Source organism: Pantherophis guttatus, chromosome 1, assembly GCF_059756535.1.
Source record: "Pantherophis guttatus breed Tessera chromosome 1, ASM5975653v1, whole genome shotgun sequence".
Taxonomy (NCBI): Eukaryota; Metazoa; Chordata; class Lepidosauria; order Squamata; family Colubridae; genus Pantherophis; species Pantherophis guttatus.
The window spans coordinates 205,721,883-205,736,733 of NC_142063.1; positions in this window are offsets into that span (position 1 = coordinate 205,721,883).

Here is a 14,851-nt window from a genome sequence, read left to right on the forward strand (position 1 = left end):
TATCACAAATGTAGAGCTTGTGAATATTGGTAATATTTACTGTGAGAGCACAGAAAATCAGGCAGACCATAATACAGAGATGAAAACAGAGAATGCAGATTATTACATTTGGAAAGGGGGGGTGGGAAATCCAAATTTGATTGACTCTGCATGCAAAGATGACAGTTTGAAAGTTTCCTCTGTTATAAATAGATTTCAGTGAAGGGATTTAAATACAGCCAGACTTGATTCATCACACAACATGACATTTATATTTATAATGTAAGATTCCACACTGGATTAATTTTGTGAGATAGGGCAATTTAAAACAATAGAAAATAATTGTCCTGAAGAACAATTGGAGCCAATGCTACAGATGTCCCTTCTCTAAACAAACAAATACAAATATAAATATATTTTTTTCATTCATTATTCTCATAAAAAATAAACCAATCAAACTGTCACCTGTCCAAATTTATGTCTAACCAACAGAGATGAATTAATTAATCTATATCTGGTTCATCTCAGTTTCACATACATTCAATCATAAAGCTATCAGAAGTCAGACCCACGCTGTCATATTTTTTTCTGCATTTATCTGCTCATCAATGATAAATCAATTTCCTTAAAATGTGTAAACACAATTATTTATATCTTTGTATATAACATGCTTAACACATTTTTGTATGCAATTTTCCTTAACACAAATATTTTTGTATTCAACCTTGAACCAAAGAATGACTAACAAAAGTGACATTAGAAGGTAACCCTAATCTCCATATTGGTCTGGAAATATGAATTAACCATATAATAATTTTACTGATTCCTATTTCTCTATCCTACTCAAAGCAAGTATTAGGAATAATAATAATAATAATAATAATAATAATAATAATAATAATAATAACAACAACAACAACACAACACACCAGATATCACAGTTGTCGAAAACCAAAATGTACAATTTATTGACATTGCGGTACCAGGAGATGCCAGAGTCGAAGAAAAAGAACTGGAAAAAATCATGAAATATCACGACCTGGCCATCGAAACTACACGGCTATGGATGAAACATGTAACAGTGATGCCCATTGTCATTGGGGCACTTGGTGCCAAGAATTTTATAATATACATCAACAAATTGCAGCTTCCTGTAATAACACCAGCGGAACTGCAAAAAAACTGTGCTACTTGGAACATCATACATCTTAAGAAGGTACTTGGTTGATACCTAGGACGCTGGCAGCAACCCGTATCAACCATTAGCTCCAGTCAATGGTATTTGTGATGCATTTTTGATGTTCAATTGACTGAGTTTCATGTTTAATGAATAAAGTAAATAATAATAATAATGGGTGACCAATTAATCTTTCCAAACTGGCCTAATTTGGTTTGGAATTTGGAAAATAAGATGAATTGCCCAACAAGTTATTTTCATGTATATAAGTACAATATCATTATACTCAGATGCAATTTTGGAACCAGAAAAGCTTTATTATTGTATATCTGAGTTAGGTATATGTAAAAGGAGCAAGTATTGCCTCATGAAGTATCAAGGTGAGACCCATCTCTCAGTGCCAGTGGCCTTTCCTTCCAGACAATAGCTTCTGTGCATGTATTATGCATGTATTAGTGCAGAATCCACTTTCTATAGACAAAGCAATTTGTCTTCTAAAAAGGGGATGCAGAACTGCTTCATCATTTTGGTTCATAGGAGAAACTCTCCACCTTCCTAATATAGATATGTTCACATCAGCTTCAGATGAAACACACTGGAGTCAGAAAGTTGCGTACTACTATCATTAGGATTCACTTTCTAGGAATTGTGTTTGCGTATGTGTATGTGTACCAAGTGGTGGGATTCAAAAATTTTTACTACTGGTTCTGTGGGCATGGCTTGTGGCAGGGGAAGGATGCTGTAAAATCTCCATTCCCACCCCACTCAAGGGGAAGGTTACTGCAAAATCCCCATTTCCTCCCAATCAGCTGGGACTCAGGAGGCAGAAATAGGTGGGGGTGGGGCCAGTCAGGGATGATATTTACTGGTTCTCTGAACTATTCAAAATTTTCACTACCAATTCTCCAGAACTGGTCAGAACCTACTGAATACTACCTCTGGTGTCTATGTGTATAGTTTTTAATTGTTATCCACCCAGATCCATATACATGAGATGAAAAGTCATGTAGATCTCTAAACAACTAACTAAATAAATAAATTTCAGCTCAATAAGGTACATGAATGAACCTGGCATTTTTCTGTCTCATTCTCAGATTTTTTTTTTCTGGAGACTGTTGTTGAGCTTACTTTATTACTTTATACTCCCCAAATAGTACAGACAATGCTTTTTTTCACTTACTTCCAATAGAGTGATTCCATTGAATCACTCTGTCATTGACTTTACTGGTCCTCTTTTCTGATCTGATAGAACAAGTTTTCTACATTGAGTCTTCCCTTTAGATTTGACTAAAACATGGGGAACTGAGAGATGTGGCAGGCTTTTGAAAAAAAAATGCTTGTATAATACCAATCCCAAACCAGGGACACCTGCACAACCCTTTAATCACCTCATAATTAGGTTAAGTAGAAGGGTCCTATGCAGGGGTGAAATCCAGCAGGTTCTGACAGGTTCTGGAGAACCGGTAGCAGAAATTTTGAGCAGTTCAGAGAACCGGTAGCGGAAATTTTGAATAATTTCAGAGAACGGGCAAATATTACCTCTGTCTGGCCCCAGAGTAGGATGAGGAATGGAGATTTTGCAGTATTCTTCCCCTGCCACACCCACCAAACCACACCACGCCCACAGAACCGGTAGTAAAAAAAATTGGATTTCACCACTGGTCCTATGCTTTGCTCATCGTGACCTCACCAGTTTTTCTTCCTTGAAAATTATCATTTCCCCATCAAAGTGAATGAATATAATTTGGTGGGTGGGTGATTTGACATTGGAAGGCATAAAAATAATGAATTCAACCCTGCTCTATTTCAATATTGTCTTTATATGAGGATAGGATTATTTCGTGTACATGCTTTAACAAGAGATACCACTATTAGAAGATATAAAATGTAAAAAAGAGACTAAAGAATTGATAATAAATTTGTTGACCGCAGCAAGGCTAATGATTTCTAGGAACTGGAAGATACAAGGTGTTTATAATTTGGAAGAATGGTATAAGGAAGTATGGGATATTGCCATAAATGATAAATTGACTTGCAGTATTAAAGTAAGGAGGGGCATAATGAAGGTAAACGAATTCAATGGAATCTGGAAACAGTTCCTAATATATGTGTTTTCTGGAGGAAGAGGGATACCACCACCAGAAGAAGCTTTAAGATTCTGGAAGCAGGAATGATCCCGAGGGGTGGGGGAGCACTCGTTGATTGTTTGTATTCTGTATATTGTTATATATTATATATTATGATTCATGTATGTTATGTATGTTAATTTCTTTTTTTATATGTTAATAATAATAAAAAATATTTATTAAAAAAAAAAACAAGGGATACCCCAAGTCTGTTACAGCTACTATTTGTAACAATATTATTTTTATAAAGCAAATGATCAGCTGCTGCCATTGAAGTTTCATGAGCAATTACGTTCCTGTGAATACTCATGCCAGAACAAAGGGAACAAATTTGAATATCTGTTTATACTTTGCATTTCAGATTGGCTCCAGGCAAGGAATCCAAGTTTTCACTTGGGTTATTTAAGGTTTTCGGCAGCAGTGACTGAACACCAAAGAACAGGAAGAAATTTCCTTGCTTGGACCGATTGTTCTCAAAATCCACTCCAGTTTAAAAGAGTTAAAAATTCAATTATGGTTTCAAAATAATTTGATTCCTTTCCACCTGTAGTATCTCCCGTGGTTAATTAATATAATGGTTTTGAAATAGCTCTTCTTGCAGGGCTATCTTTGGTTCTGAGGGTACTGGATAATCTGCCTGTCAAAAGACAGGGGTGTTAAAAAATATAAACGTTTGATAATGACCATAGGGAGAACTGGGCAGGGGTGGGGGACTAGTGATGTCTAGCTAGAAATTTTTATCTGTACTGGGGAACTGTAATTATATAAGTTGGCTGATTGCTACCTAAAGGGATTCAGATCAAAATTAAGCCTTCTCCTGAAGTACTCAATTAAAGTTATTTGGCAGTGGAAGCAAACTGGCATTAACAGGAGAACATTCATACCCGCAATCAGATGTACCTCTGGAAAGATAAACCCAAAAGTACCTCTCTCTGGCTTCACTGTGCTTTACGAAATGGGACAACTTCCACCTGAAGTTGGAAGCTGAGATTTGCATATTGAGTTTAAAAGAAAATATTACCAATAAATTTTTTGGGGGGAGGGAGGGTTAACCCTCTCATTTGATTTTAGCAATCTGGAAATAACTTGACTTTAACTGCCTTTGATGGCGCAGTGGTTAGAATGCAGTATTGCAGGTTAATTCGGCTCACTGCCAGGAGTTTGATTATGACTGGCTCAGGATTGCCTCACCCTTCCATAGGGTTGCCAGGTCTGCTTCCAAAAAATAGTGGACAAGCGGGGGTGGGGGGTGGGTGTTAAGTAGTAAAAAAATAAAAAAAATTACAATTAAATTATATATTTTCTTACAAACATTTTAACATGCCATTTTAGGTCAGTCGACACAAGCTACATTTTAAAAATGTGAACTGTACATAATTTTATAATATATTTTTATTTTAATCTCATTAATTTTTTCAGAGAATCGAGTTCAATGGATATTCGATCTTTGTCTCATTCTAACTTATGAAAAAAAAGACAAATCGCGATTCTCCTATCCTTATTCTCTTAGACTCTACAGCTTTAGATTACGTACCATTTCATTATAAAGCTTTTGAATAAAAAAAAATGTCCACTATTTTGTGAAAAAAAATAGTGAACATAATGTGAAAAAAGTGGACTGTCCGCTCAAATAATGGACACCTGGCAACCCTACCCTTCCATCTTTCCGAGGTCGGTAAAATGAGGGCCCAGATTGTTGGGGGGCAATAGACTGACTCTGTAAACCACTTAGAAAGAGCTGCAAAGCACCGTGAAGTGGTATACAAGTCTAAGTTGTAAGTGCTAGTACTATCTAGTAGAGACACATTTGCAACACATGTGCACACAAACACATACTCAAACACAAACGTTGGAGGAAATATAAAACCCTATCAAAAGATCCTATTCCTGTTTCATAATCATTTTTATGGACATTTATATTAATTTGGGGAATGTTCTAAACTGCCTGGTTCCAGATTTTCTTGCCAGTCAATGAAGAAGTTGTAGGGCTTTTGCAAATGTCACAAAGAAGAGGCAGTGCATCATTTTTCAGCTCAAAAGATTCTTGTTATTATTATTAACAACCATAATTTAAATCTATTGGCCGCCCAACTCCAGAAAGACACTGGGCAGCACACAAAACTGAAGAAAACGTTAGCATTAAATCAAATGGACAGCCCAGACTACAATAATCGAATCGACAACAAAATCAATAAAACAAATCAGGGGCCATTGAACAAATAATAAACATTAACCTCAGGCCTGAGACCCAGTTTTCAAAGGTTTCTGGAACTCTAGGAGAGATGGCTCTGTCTTTAAATAATTTAAATTATTATATATTTACATTTATTATTAATAATAATAATAATAATAATTTACATTATATTAATTTACATGAATCAATTTACATTAATAATTTACATTAATTCTTTTCCCCACACAAGATTCTTTTTTGACAGTACATCTTCTTTCCTCTTATTTCAGCTGAAGCAATGATACCAAGTTGTACTATATCAAAACTGATCCTCCAATGTTTGCCAGTTTCGCTCACCTGTAAAAGTGGTATTTGATTCTCTAGTTTGTCTTTGTGATGTTTTAGCATGAGGGAATGTCCCAGTTTTCTTCCTCCCACCCCCAGAAGACAGAATAAGCTGTTGATCCCCCCCCTTTCTGTATCATATCCTTCCTTCCACAGTCTCCATGTGCTTTCTAATGGGGGACAGGATTGTTCCATTTTGATTGAGTTAAGGTGTGGGAAGATAGGGCGGCTGCCAACTGCAGAAGAGATTATTGCAAATAAAAGCTAGGACAGCCCAACTCATAACAAAACATACATCCATATATGACAGCATTTTCTTGGAGAGGGGGGGAGGTTTTGCCATTTCTTTTTTTGCTGTGACGATGATCTGACCCATAGCAAAATGTAATCCTAAATCTCCTTTCCTTTAACCAGCTATTTCTAGCCGGTATCTGGAGTTGAGAATGGCAGATTCATATTTTTTGTTTGGATGCTTTAAAAAAAAACAATATATGTCATTTCCTCCTGTTACAGTGGTGTACTTCTTATTCCCTACACGTTAACACTTACTAGTGTTAATAGAAAACATACCTGAGATCTGAAAGGGCACCTGCTCTCTTCTTTAGCATCAGCTCAGTTAATGACATTCATATTTGATAAGGAGAACTGAAGCCAAGAGTGAAAAGAAAAGCTAAATTAGATTTTGCTATTGCTGTTATAACTTTATAACAGCAATAGCAAGATAAGGAGGAGGAGGAGGTGGAGGAGGAGGAGGAGGAGGAGGCTGAATATCTGCCTGTAAAATGCTACAATTTATTTTCTTTCTATTTTCTTTTTTCATCTCCCCCCACTCTTCCAGAAGACTCCATAGCAGGGGTGAAATCCAGCAGGTTTTGACAGGTTCTGGAGAACCGGTAGCAGAAATTTTGAGTAGTTTGGAGAACCAGTAGCGGAAATTTTGAGTAGTTTGGAGAACCGGCAAATACCACCTCTGGCTGCCCCAGAGTGGGGTGGGAATGGGGATTTTGCAATATCCTTCCCCTGGAGTGGAGTGGGAATGGGGATTTTGCAGTATCCTTCCCCTGGAGTGGAGTGGATGGGGATTTTGCAGTATACATCCCCTGGAGTGGGGTGGGAATGGGGATTTTGCAGTATCCTTCCCCTGGAGTGGGGTTGGAATGAAGATTTTGCAGTATCCTTCCCCTGGAGTGGAGTGGATGGGGATTTTGCAGTATACATCCCCTGGAGTGGGGTGGGAATGGGGATTTTGCAGTATCCTTCCCCTGGAGTGGGGTTGGAATGAAGATTTTGCAGTATCCTTCTCCTGCCATGCCTATCAAGCCACGCCCACAGAACCTGTAGTAAAAAAAAATTGGATTTCACCACTGCTCCATAGTGGTTTATAAGAGAACAATAAAAGCCTTAAATAAAACCTCCGCAACAAAACAGGTACTGCTTAAAGACAATAAGTATTAAAAAGCAAGCAATATTCATTTTAAAAAGCAAAACAAAATAAAAGGCACTCCAAAAGGCTGTCTCGTCTTGGTGTCAATCATTCCATAAACACCTTGGTGAACGGGCATGGCTTCAACTGTTTTCTGACAGAAGACGGAGCAGGACTGAATACGTGTCAGAATTCCATTACTGGGGTTCTGAGAATGGCCTATTCCTCACCATTCCTCACTGAGAAGCAAACTCACAGGCAATTCAATACCTTCAGGACTGGAGCTATCTGACCTTCTTTGGTTGTCCCATCTATCAGCCAAGAAGTCACGGTCTATTTCAGGGCAATTTTCAAGGTTAGCACCAAATGACGCTATTGCCGTAATTCAGTTGAGGATATATTAAGTGATGAATCACTAATGCCAGGCTACTTAATCCAAGAAGGCTCATAATTGGCATAGTTAAAAACTAGGTGCAGGCTCTCCATATCACTGCAGCTATCTCTGCTTCTAATGATGGTGAAATCAAAGGAAACCCCCCCCCCCAAGCTATGCACTTCTCCAGCCTAGCCATAATGTATTTCTACTCTGGCTTCCCCTTGTGGGCGTCAATCCAAGTAATTTTAGAAGAACTGAACAACCTCCTCTAGTTCAAACGGAAAGAAAACCTGACATTATCTTTGTCATCAGTACAGAATTAAGCATTACAGCTGATCCATTTCTGCAATTTCACAAATGGAACTGTTCGGATAATAATCTATGATGGGTATAGTGGTCAATGACTGTGGAGAGATCCAGAAGAATCACAACGGTAGCACTCCTCTTTTAAAATCTTTCCTAGTAGATGTCAATGATCAGAACCGACTTCTTCTGACCTAAGCATAGTACATAAAATTATCTGCCACAATATCAGTGACGACTTCAGCTTCAACCACAACAATACACGAGCAAATAATAGATACAAACTCAAGGTAAACCGCTCCAAACTCAATTGCAGAAAATATGACTTCAGTAACAGAGTGGTCAATGCCTGGAATGCCCTACCTGATTCTGTGGTTTCTTCCCCAAACCCCCAAAACTTTAACCTTAAACTGTCTATTGTTGACCTCACCCCATTCCTAAGAGGTCTGTAAGGGGTGTGCATAACTGCACCAGTGTGCCTACCGTCCCTGTCCTAACATTCCTTTTTACTTACTCTTTTCATGTATCCAAATTATGTTTATACTTTTACCTGTTATCTTATATATGATTGACAAAATAAATAAATAATCCGATCCAAATCAAAATCAGTGTAGTTGGCTTCTTCCAACTATCAACTAACCTACAAAATACTATAGTTGATTACCACCATTTCTAACATCCATTTCTACAGCCTAAGAGAGCTGTATTTGCAACTGGGAAGTTCCTGTCCCAAAACTCAAGATCCAGGCAAGCACCCTATTTAAGGGAGATTGCTGCATTGCTCTTTTCAAGGTGATTTTGAGCTTTCCTTATGTGAGTAATCCCTGTTAGACTGTCCTGTTTAGCAAGGTTCTAGATTGCATCCTTCCATTTTCAACCATTCAGTCAGAACTGAAGAAGCTTCTTGGATGAGAAATAAAAAGTCTTCAAGGAAAAACAAAGAAAGTCAAATTGCCTTTTGAAAAAACACCCGACTGAGAATCTCCATAGATGTTTCACTCTAGAGTGCAGGTCATTGGCTTATCCACACAAGCATCTTGTCCACATTCTCAGATCATAGTTTCAGAAACTATGGTCCTGTTAGCTCTCATTAAATCGGCTGCCATAAATTCAAAAGACTCTGCAAGAATTGTGGCATCTAATTCTGAGCAGATGGGAGTGATTAGATTCTGAAAATGCATCGCAAACCTAACACAGTTGGTACTGAATATTCACCATCAAAGAGTTCCTGACAGAATTGGGGATGGTGGGAAAAAACTATTAGAGTTATGGTATTAATTCAGCAAATAAATTGCTTGATTTAATTGTCTACTTGCAAAAGATACAGGATTGGAAGAGAAAGAAGAAAAGAAACAACCCAGTAAGTTGATGGTCTGAGAACTGTGACTTTGGCTGGTGTGGTTTATTTGATGTAAACTTTATACCAAATGACATTGTTTGAAGATTTGCTTGAATGATCTTAAAAAAAAAAATTGGGAATTTATTAATCTGGCATGATTGTTAAATTTTGTCATCCAAAGTTAAGTTACTGTAAGAAGCTAAATTTCCAAAGACTCCAGGTTGATGTTTTATGCATTTATTCATTTATTATACAAGACAATAACAGTAGTTTCCTCAGTGAGATACCTGGCCTGGTGGTTGAAGCCTCTCTTTCCCCTTTGTTCCCTGTAATTTATTTTGCTTCAATTCTGGTCATTTTACTGATGAAATAGATTAGGATCAAGGAATAAATTAATAACAAGTGGAGAGTAGCAAGGATAGCTAGCTAGGTCAATTCTTTTCAGGACAATGCTCTCCGTTTTTGAATAGAAACATTTTGCAGAGCAGAACGTGAATCCTCTGAGAAATTAGTTGACTAAAACTCTTTCAGCTCCTTTTAGCATTTTCTCAGGAGTTTTGAGCAAGAAAGAAACTTCAAACATTTGGATATTTTTTTTTTTTTTACTTGATTTATATGCCGCCCTTCTCCGGAGACTCAGGGCGGCTTACAATGCGTTAAGCAATAGCCTTCATTCTTTTGTATATTTTTATACAAAGTCAGCTTATTGCCCCCACAAACTGGGTCCTCAGTTTACCTACCTTAGAAAGGATGGAAGGCTGAGTCAACCTTGAGCCTTGGAGAGATTCGAACCAGCAGAAATTGCAGGCAGCTGTGTTAATAACAGGGTGCATTAAACCCACTGTACTATCAAGGCTCAAGGATATTGTATTCATGGGACTCCAAGAACAATAATGAATACTTTGTGTATGTTCGTGCATGCAGGCACATACTGTAACTGCACACATGTCAGTGGTGGTTTGCCCCCGGTTTGGACCGGTTCTATAGAACTGGTGGTAAAACTGGTGGAAGGCTCCGCCCACTGATCCGGACATCATCAGAAGCGATCTGCGCATGCGAACCAGTAGTAAAGGTAAAGTAGAACCCACCCCGACACATGTCCATCGACAAGTTTTAACCTTAAAAATGGAAGCCTTGCCTTGAATCAGAAAAAGATTGGGTCAGGGATGAGTTATATGTGGCCCCCTGGGGTATTTTTAATACCCCAGACACCCCTCCAAATATTATTGGCAAAAATAATGACAATTGCGAAAGCAGCAGTATAAGCTCTTGAAATGATCCTATTTACCAAAATGTTGAGAATCCTGCTTTATCCCCGCACGCCCTGCATTTTGTATCACTGGCTAACCGATTTTAACCTTCAGCTCCAAAACCTTTAAGTAGGCAAAGGTTTCTCCTACCTGGTTTTAACTTACAATGTGTGCATGCACATCGTAAGTTTTTGTTGTGGGTTAAGCAGCATCATGCAAAAGTATAGAAAGAGATAAAAAGTTGTAAGACAAAGAGGTTTAGGACAATAGAACAAGAAAAGTAAACATGGCTGAAATTAGTTCATACCATTGAATGTCCTTCTCTGTGTCTTTTTATTCTTGCAAATATCCTTCCCCACATCGGGACACTGCCTTTTGTTTCTTAAATTTAGCACCTCTCTTTCATGACCCCATCAACTTTATCCAACCATATTTTTTTAATCTTTTCCTTCATTTTCTCATATTCACTCTTTCTTCATACATTCATCTTGTGATTCAATCCTCATTCATTCTTTCAGTATGATCAAACCACTTCAATGTATTTCATTTATGTGTGTCACCCAACTACATTTGTTCCACAATGACTCAAAATCAGTTCTTTCTTTCTTCTTCTTTTGTCATATATACTTCTTAAAAGTATACATGACAAATATACCCATTCCCACTGCATTCAATGTTTATATTTTTCCTGACATAACTCATTTCCCTTCTATACAATAAAGTAGACACAGCTGTTTTTACTTCTCTTGACAAATATTCTTCATAACAGACCAGATATTGCTCATATATGTATTAAAATTTCTCTTTCTCCATCTTCAGTAAATATTCTCCCAAGGTGTACAAATTGTTTGTGGGTTTTGTTTTGTTTTTTGCTATTTATATATAAAACTGGCAAAAGTTCATTATATACCGTAGAGTAAAAAGCTACCTTATTTTTTATACAACATTTTTGAAAGCCACACTCCTGATTATAAATTAACTTTTCCTGCAAATAATTTGGTTTCTCAACCAACAACAATGTAATATCTGCATAGAAATATACAGAGGTCTTCATATAATCCTAACCATGTATTCAAAACAAAGCATATTGTCTTAGTCACTCTTCTCCTTCAGCCTAGGTTTCCATTTTTTCTCTATTCTTTTTTCACCTTCTCATCTGTCCATTCATGTTATTAGAAGAACAATTTTTCTACCACATTACTTTCAATCAGGAAGTACCATATTTTTCTGAGTATAAGACACACTTTTTTCCCTCCTAAAAGAGGGTGGAAATGTTGGTGCATCTTATACACCGAATACAGCAATTTTTGGCCTCCCGAAGCCCCACTCCACTCATCCCATTTTTTGCAAAAACAGGGTGTGCAGAGGGTTTGGGAGGCCTGCAGAGTGCTCCTGGAGGCTGGGGGAGGGCAAAAATGACTGTTTTTGTAAAAAATGGTCAAAAAATGGGGCACGCAGAGAGTTTGGGCGGCCTGCAGAGTGCTCCTGGGAACCAGGGAGGGCAAAAACCTTTTTTTTTCTTACATACCTCTTCGAAATCGTGGTGTGTCTCATACACCGGTGCATCTTATAGTCCAAAAAATATGGTAATTGCACATTTTTTTTAACCTTTTCTGGTTATTCCATATTATCACTGTTGACGGGAATCTAATATTCCGTAATTCTACCTATGGAATCCTACTTTCAAACAAATCTACAACTTCAATTATATATAGTTTCTAACATATATTTTAGCCCACTTCAAGTCAAAAGTACATCTTTACTTCCATGCATATATTCATCAGTGAGTATCTGCTCATCATCATTTAGATCTATTACAGTCTTCTCCTTTGTTATATATAACTCCTTCCTTGCTTCCTTTCTTTCTCATGATCTATATTATTGACTTCTACATTATTTTCAATCTTTTATAGGCATGGAGATCACTAGATAAACCATTAGTAATATGTATTAGCCACAACCTAATTTTACCCAAAACATGTTCATTCTATTCCAAGGTAACTAGAACTTCTAACTATAGATTACCTTGCAAGCCAACATAAATGTAAAGACAACTGTAAATGTTTTCCTTTCCCTGTCCAGTTGTGTCTGACTCTATGGGAAGCTGCTCATCTCCTTTTCTTAGCTAAGGGAGTCAACATTGTCTTAAGATGCTTTCATGGCCAGCATAACTGTGCATCAAGATGCATGAATGCTGTTAATCTTCCTACCAACGTGGTACCTATTTATCTACTCACATTTGCATGTTTTCGAACTGCTAGTTGGGCAGGCAAGGCAAACCCTGTTTCCTGTAACTACTCAGTCAGAAGTTATTCTGTCCTGACACAATTTCAGGATGTCATGCTCAGAGAAATTAACTAAGCATTTCTAGGTCACTGCAAGGGTATGTCACTGGTATTTTCTGGATATGGAATTCACAACAATTTTTTTTATTGTGAAGAAAATGATGCATTGCTTCAGAAGACAAGCACCTCACTTCAGCAGCTACAGCAGTATAGAACAAGCAGCAACTCACGTAGTCATTTGATGTTATGTGATTGCCCAGTTATTGTTTAGCGGTGAAGTAGAAAATTTGTAAGTGATTTGAGATTACACATATTTTAATTGACTCTACTTTATGGACATTGTCAGGAAACTGGTCTGAAATAAATAATTCTTGTTTTTCCCATCTACAGATTTGATGTGATCAGTCTAGTCATAATGGACTGAAATATCTGAATATAAAGAGATACTTATCCAACCAATATCCAGATAAAATGAGAATAAGAAAAACTATTTGTCATAGACAGTATTTGGCTCTACCTCAGATGAGTGACTCTTTTTATTATGTCTTAAAGTTTCTATTGTGGTTATTTTCATAACTGCTTTGTTCCAGGAGTGCTATTTAGCAGGTTCTCACAGGTTCTGGAGAACTAGTAGCGGAAATTTTGAGTAGTTTGGAGAACCAGCAAATACCACCTCTGGCTGGCCACAGAGTGGGGTGGGAATGGAGATTTTGCAGTATCCTTCCCCTGCCATGCCCACCAAGCCACACCCACAGAACCAGTAGTAAAAAAATTGAATTCCACCACTGCTTTGTTCATTTGTACATATCAATTCCCTATGTTTTACAAATGGCCACTGGGTTTAAACTTGCTGCTTTGGGTGTTTCTATCATCCAGAATGTAATTCTCACTTGAAACTCCAAAGAACATTGTTCAACTTGGTTTCTTTCACAAAGAACTTGACCATATGATAAGAGGGAGCTATTCTTTTAATCTATAGACTATCAAAGACTTCGCAAAAAATGAAGTTTAAATCATAAGAAACAATATTTGATGACAAGATATTCTTAGTGTTTAAGAGTTCTTCAAGCATAATCACTTCTAGTGGTAATTTTAGGTACATAATTTGGTGTTAAATGTTATTTAAGTTATAGCAATTTTAAGCCCTACCCAGTAATTTCAGAACCGTGTTGCCTAACTGGAGCATAGATTACTTCCTATAAGTTTTCCTCCTGCTCATTAATTTAAATTGCAACACTTCAACAATTTAAATATAAATTACCCATAGAATTGATAGCATCATCTCAAAGCTATCATCCAATGAGGGCAAGAAAATTTAGCCCTTTCAGGAGTATTTTCTCAGCATACCTTAAAAACTGGCAACTTCTCAGAAATGCAATCAGTTTATGGCCAAGACCAAGAATTGGAGTCAATATGACAGTGATGAATGTATCTTGCTAAATCTCATCTTAAATTAGAGCGGCACCCGCTATCTGTGATTCCATTGCTGAATTATTCCTCTTTTTTTAATGGATACTTTCTTTTGTGTTGAAAGATGCTTTGAATGGTGCAGATAGATATATAACTTGAAGATAGATAAGTTGAAACTTATTTTTTTTGGGGGGGGAAAGCTTGTAACATGAATGAAAAAGAGGCTCGTGGCATCTTGACAGTGTGAAACAGCAGAACATGTGGCAGAAATCATATTCATGATATGACATTAAAACACCACTTTCTTTTTTCGCCAAAAAATGCCAGAGAGATAAGGTCACTCAGCATGAAGAGTATTATAGCCACTTCAGCACAATGGCTCTGAAGAGCCAAGGTTGAAGAGGTTTCACCCTGCAAAGATTTCTATGGCTATCTTCAAAAGCCATCTCTGTGAGCATTTCCTGGCTTAATATTTGCAAATCTCATGGGGAGGCATAATGAGCAATCCTGACAAACAGCCGCCACTTGGGGAGGGAAGCAAGAGGACAGGATAACTGGCTTTCTCAGCGGGTTTTAAAATAAAATAAGAACCAGAACACTGTTGGGATACTTACTAAACTCCAAGAACAGTCTGCAAAAAAATCTAATTGTTTCCCTGAGATACA